At 40.8% G+C, this 6,393-nt stretch overlaps 1 long non-coding RNA gene across 1 annotated transcript in view; it reads left to right on the top strand.

The window, feature by feature from the left end:
• The window catches only part of LOC115068187, a 1,664-nt gene extending 1,467 nt beyond the window's left edge, over positions 1-197 (top strand). The window contains exon 2 of the long non-coding RNA XR_003847567.1: positions 13-197. This is a non-coding gene — a long non-coding RNA (uncharacterized LOC115068187). The remainder of the gene's footprint in view (positions 1-12) is intronic.
• Positions 198-6,393: the final 6,196 nt, after the last annotated feature.

Here is a 6,393-nt window from a genome sequence, read left to right as displayed (position 1 = left end):
GGCACATGGAAGGTGACACAGTGGCTGGCTAGCGGTCTGTGTTTAGAGAGGAAGAGACTGTAGAGCGCTAGGCCTAAACATGACATACTACTGGTGGCTGCAGTAGTACAGAACGGGGGAGGGCCTGAGAGGAGAATGGGAAGGACACTGTCTGAATTCTCAAACTATCAATAAAATATGATCTTAAAACAGAAAAAGAAACAATAGAACTGCACTTTACACTTCATTTTCTTATTTCCTTTTTGAACTAAAAATTTCTACTCTTTAGTTCGCTTAGAACATTCCCACGTAAAGAACTTACGTGTCAGTATAAGGTTTCTCCGTGGAGGTTTTACTGGTTTCTCTCATTTTGCTTCACTGAAATATGAAGAAAACGTAATGTCTTTAACAAACATGAGGGAACCATTTACAAAATTCTCTGAATTCTTGGGTTGATGACTTCCTAGTTTAACTAACATTAGAGATTTACAAAGGAGTTTCTCGTATTCTTCAATAGTTAAATATGATTGCTGAATGTTTTTCTACAACTTTTATAATGTGAAAGAAACAGGAAGAACATACTTCTTGATTAACCGAACAGAACAGCACACAGACACACACACGCACACCCCCCTCAAACACAGACACAGAAACACACATGCAAACACACACATACATGCACACACACACACACACAAGCACACTCACACACACATCCCCAGACACAGAAAAAGATTCACGCATACACACACATACACATACACACACACAGACAAAGACACATACCATAAACACACGCACACATACACACAGGCACACAACCACACACAGACATAGCGAAGCACATGCACATGTGTAGGAAGACGGTGATTCTTTCCCATGCATTGTCATAATGGCTGCTGTAACTCGTGGTTTTATATTTATATGACCAGTTCAATTAGCACTCCCATTTTAGTCATGCTTCCATAAACATGGCAGAACAGAACATAGCTCTGACAGAAAATCCTACCTCACTCAAACCTCTAGATAAGTGAAATGTCTTACCATGAAGTAAATATAGAGCCTTGTAGTTACAAATAATCACATACACCACCCATCAGAGAAGCTACTTTTTTAACCAATGGAGGTGACTGCAGAATTCCACAATGGGTCATACGAAGAAACAAATCTGAAATGCTCTGAATTCTTTGGTTTCTTGCAGGCATGATGCTCCCTTTTTTAAAGAAATTTATAAACAACGTTTAATTTGTGCTTCAAGCTTTACATATGGTTGGTGATTTCTTTCCATACAACCTGTCAACTCTTCTCACATGAAAGAATTGGGACGAATTATGCCCTGATTGAAACCACAGCTCCCTCTCAAACACCCCCACCCTCCATCTGCCATCTGCCCTGACCACAGCTAGGAGCCCCACATTAACAAAGTGCAACTAGAGGTTGATTCTTGTATTGATCAAGAGAACTGGGGACACGATTGCCCTCCATGACTCAGTTATTGTGGTGCTGGTGTTTATGCCTGCCTAACGAATGTTTGAGCCAGTAAATCATTATAGAAATGTTCCTTCTGCTCTGTGTTTATGTCCAATTAACATGAAAGGGAAAACCCAAGTTTACAGACCAATGATAAATACTCATGACGTGAGATGGGTTTCTTAAATCCAAATAATTTAATTTAAACTAAGATAATTCATTAGTGGTAAAAAGGTCCTTTGAGGATAGAATTGAATTGGTGTGTGTATTGGTGAAGGGCAGGTGTGAGATCCCCACCATCTATGAAAACGTGCTGAATGCTCTTGCTCGAGGGATATATAATAACTTAGAATGATGCCAATTTGTGTGTGCTGTGAGAAAACACAAGAAAGGCATCCTCAATTATTCCTCTTGCAGTTCCAGGCTAATATGGGGACTCCAAAACAGGTTTGGAATAGGCAGGGAGAATAATTCTGTTGTGTTTTTTTGTAAAGGCTCACCTCCCTAGAAGAAAGCGAGTTCCAGAAGTTGTGGATGAGCATATTCAAAATATGTATAAGTGAATGGAACTAAAAAAGAGCATCTTCTCTGACCGAAATGGCATTGATTTAGAGTGTAGTGACTATGAGATACAGCAGGCATTAAGATGATAATAAAGGTTCTATTTTAGAGTACCTTCAAGAAGATTAGTTTCCTATCTTTATAAGTCTTCAATTGTATAATGTATTTAAAGATCTATAAACTTTTACCTTGGTGAGGGACACTTAGTCGTGATGGCATTGGATTCTGGAAACAAAGGTAAAATGATTTTTTTATACACAAAATTATAACACATTAAAAAGACAGAACTAATCCTATGTTAGTATGGATCCTAGTATTACCTATTAACAAAAATGAAATGATGAATGGGCAGAGGAGTAGAGGGAGCTGGAAGTAGTCACCCTGAGTACAGCAACTATAGCTCCTTCTCTTTCATATGTAAACATGAGCCTTCAGTCTTAAGTCAGGTGAGATTCAATGGGAAAAATACACAGAGTGCAGGAAAACAGGAAGGGGATATGGGAGGGGAGAGGGAATATGCTAAAGTAAATGGGGTAAAGGGAAATAATGGAAAAGGAAAGCGTAAGTGATGTGCATCTAGTGAGGGCAGTATAGAGGAAAATGGATAGAGTGGGATCCCAAAAAATAAAGGCAGTTTGAAAAAATCATTGAAAACCTTCTATTGTAGAAGCTTCCTAAAAATGCACATACACATTTAAAAACAATATTAAATGGAGGTACCCCACAATGTAGAGGGAGACAATTTCCCTATCAGACATTACAGGCTGTCAAATAACAACCACATTGTGAGAAGTCTGCTCCCTATTTTACAGTTGTTGATGCTGGAGGGGGGATTTCTCACGCACAGTCCATCTCATGATACTGGACTTTGCGTTTGCTCTTGGTTATCCTCCAGAACTTGAAGTAAGAGCTTGATGCTGATGACACTATCTACACAAAGCACAGAACATGGCCAAATGAGACTGATACCGGCTTTCAACTACATCTCACCTGGCTAGCATTCAGGAAACCTTTCTCTTCCAGTAGTGTGGTGACTTTCCATCGTGCTAGTAGATGTATGCATGCTATTGGAGATGGAAATGATTAATCAGTCCTATCCAGGTGTGAGACCTGGGGGCTTTGACCATAACTGTCATGGAAAGATATGCCCACTGGTACACTAGTGGTAGAAATATTATAGAAGTATCCAGCCGCATTCTGGTTGGATTGAGACCTTCTTCAAATGATGGAACCCTCATATGTCACCATTTTCAGGGCCAAGAACCATAGAACAGGCAGGTCACAGGCCTAGAGGTAAAAATCCTACTAATGTGATTCTGTTAAAGGGACATTGTATGAAACCCAGCGCCTATCATTATACCGAAAATCAAATCATCTTTCAGTGAGCCTGTGAGATACTTCCTTGTGCAGCACATGGCAAGTAAACCAGTGACTGGTAAGTGGTCAGTGTGTACAGAAGATGAGAGTGCAGAGTGCTAAGCTTAAATGTGACATCTCTATCAGGCCTGTGGCTCGAAGTTTCAGGGAGCTTTTTAGAAGAGGTGGTGGAGAGGTCATGTGAGCCAGAAGTGGTGGATGGAACACAATAGGGCAGTTGCACACATGAACAAGCAGTGGTTGTGAGGGCATGCACGAGACCTGAGCAAGCGGAAACCAGATGAAAGCATCACGTGAAAGGAAGAGGTGGGTACAAAGCTCAGCTCCTAGATAGGCTCAATCGACTCCAGTGGATGACCATGTACCGAGTGACAACTGTCTATACTCCCTTGACTTCATAGGCCTTAATACATGTGACAGGATACATAAAAATATGGTGGGAGTGGTTTATGACAGGTGCCGATGGGGAGAGGGGCCGAAAGATGATTAAGATGTTTTCTATCAAGTGCATGAATATTCAATTACAATATACAGGGAGTACTGGTGGCTGCAGTGGTAGAGAAGGGGGGGAGGGTCTGAGAGACAAATGGGAAGGACAATGTCTGAATTCTCAAACTATCTAAAATATGATTTTAAAACAGAAAAATAAACAATAGAACTGCACTTTGCACTTCATTTTCTTATTTCCTTTTTGAATTAAGAATTTTTACTCTTTGACTTAGAGCAGTCCTACGCAAAGAACTTACGTGTACCGGCCCCCAGAAGCTTTCTCCATGGAGGTTTTACTGGTATCCCTCGTTTTGCTTCCCTGAAATGTGAAGACAACGCAATAGCTTTAACAGACATGGAGGAACCATTTGTCAAGTGCTCTGAATTCCTGGGTTGATGACTTCCTACTTTAACTAACATTAGAGATTTACAAATGAGTTTCATGTGTTCTTCAATAGTTAAATATGATTGCTGAATGCATTTTTTACGAATTTTCTTATGTGAAAGACGCAGGAAGAAGACAGTTCTTGATTAACAGAATAGGAGAACACACAGACACACAGAGGTACACAGACCACCACCCAGATACAGACATAGAGACACACACACACACAGACACAGACACAGAGAAACACACAAGCATAAACACACATGCACACATGAACACATAAACACATATGCACATGCATGCACACGCACACACACACACACACAGACACAGGGAAGCTCGTGCATACGTGTAGGCATGGTGAATCTTTCCAATGCATTGTCATAATGGCTGCTGTAACTTGTGGTTTTATATTTATATGATCAATTCAATTAGCACTGCCATTTCAGTCATACTCCCATACAGATGGCAGAACAGAAAATAGCTCTTACAGAAAATCCTACCTCTTTCATACCTCTAGACAAGTGAAATTTCTTACCCTAAAGTAAATATAGAGCCTCATAGTTAGAAATAAGTGCATACACCACCCATCAGAGAAGCTTCTTTTTTAACAGATCAAGGTGCTGCAGAATTCCACAGCTGGACAGGCACAGGAAATATACGTCTGAGATGCAAGTACTAGGTGACACATCTACAGCTGAACCTCTGCAACTAAGGATCCTGTAACTTAGCATAATAAGGGGTAGAGGGAAAGATACTGCATCCTTCCACTCTCACCAGTAAAGCTTTTACAAAGAGAGTTCAATGTATGCCAAAGGCCACAACAGGACAGCTTTCAAAGAGTAAGAGACTAGAATGTGTGTATCCTTGGATGGGGGCACATATATTGAACCTAACAGGCCAACAGCTCCAACCTTTGTGGAAGAGGGGGTGTGAAGATGGGACCAGCCATCCTCTGAACTCGGGGAAGCAGATGCTGATAAGTCACTGGAAGCTTGCGAGTATGAACTTGTGGCAAAGGTGGCCTCAAGCAGAGGACCCATGCCTACTCAATTAGAGAAGGGCCTAGAGGGGAGGACAGAAATGCTTCACAGGTCGTTCCGAGACTGAAAACTACTGGAGTTGATTGATGTTGGATGTGGGATAGTATGCTTCATATATAATCTCCAGATGGGTTGACTAGATTCCGGGGCACAAATAGACACTGATGGACATCTGGGTACAAATGCTTGATGGAATCCCCCTTAACATGTATGGCAAAAGCCATGAGGGATATGGAGAGAATCACTGGCAGTTTTTAAAATTGAGAGAATAAAGGAAATTTCCAGTCTGACCTGTTTTTGTTTATACTGTCATAGAGACATGGCTATATGAAACATCACGCTTGGAGCACGTATTGCGGCTATGGCTGCAGACAGTCTAGAATTATGAATTTCTGTCGTTTCATTGTCTAGCCAATGACTTAACTGATTGTAAAATACTCGAAGTCTTACCTTAGTAAAGACGGACGTGTTACATTGTCTTCCCCTTTCAAACATAAAGCAAAAGGTGGATTATTGGAACCACAAAAGTATAACAAATTAAGTTCAGGAGGCAAATGTTTACTTGGTTTGGATGCATTTGAGACATGCCCGATAGAATTCTAGAGTCGATGTTCATTAACAGACAGTTAATGAAATTGAGAATTGTTTTCCATTTCTTTGTATATTTCAAAAGGAAGAAGAAAAAACCAAGTTTTCCAGGCACTACGTTCAAACCGTCCATCTTAAAATGACAATCCGGGAAACTATGAAGCTCCAGGGGGGCCAAGTTCAGTTCCCAAGAACCACATGGGTGGTTCACAACTGCCTGTATTTCCAGATGTGGAGGCACCAGCACCTCTTGCTTCTGTCACGTGCACATGCCTCCCATATTTGCAAGAAATGAAAATTTAAAAACGAAATGTTAAAAGGTATTGGAGGTGTAGCTACTAGGGATGGCACTTGTTTAGAGTGCATAGAAAGACCAGTCTTCAGTACCGAGAGCACTGCCATGAACAATAACTGTGGTCAATTATTTAAATTTTAGTCGGTAGCCCGACTGTAAGATATTCCATGCTCTTGTCACCTTTAAGAGGGAGTTGACTAAAC

This window comes from Nannospalax galili, unplaced genomic scaffold (genome assembly GCF_000622305.1).
Source record: "Nannospalax galili isolate Female #2095 unplaced genomic scaffold, S.galili_v1.0 scaffold1588, whole genome shotgun sequence".
Lineage (NCBI taxonomy): Eukaryota > Metazoa > Chordata > Mammalia > Rodentia > Spalacidae > Nannospalax > Nannospalax galili.
The sequence above is the reverse complement of the archived record's forward strand: the minus strand, read 5'-3'. Positions and strand labels throughout refer to the sequence as shown.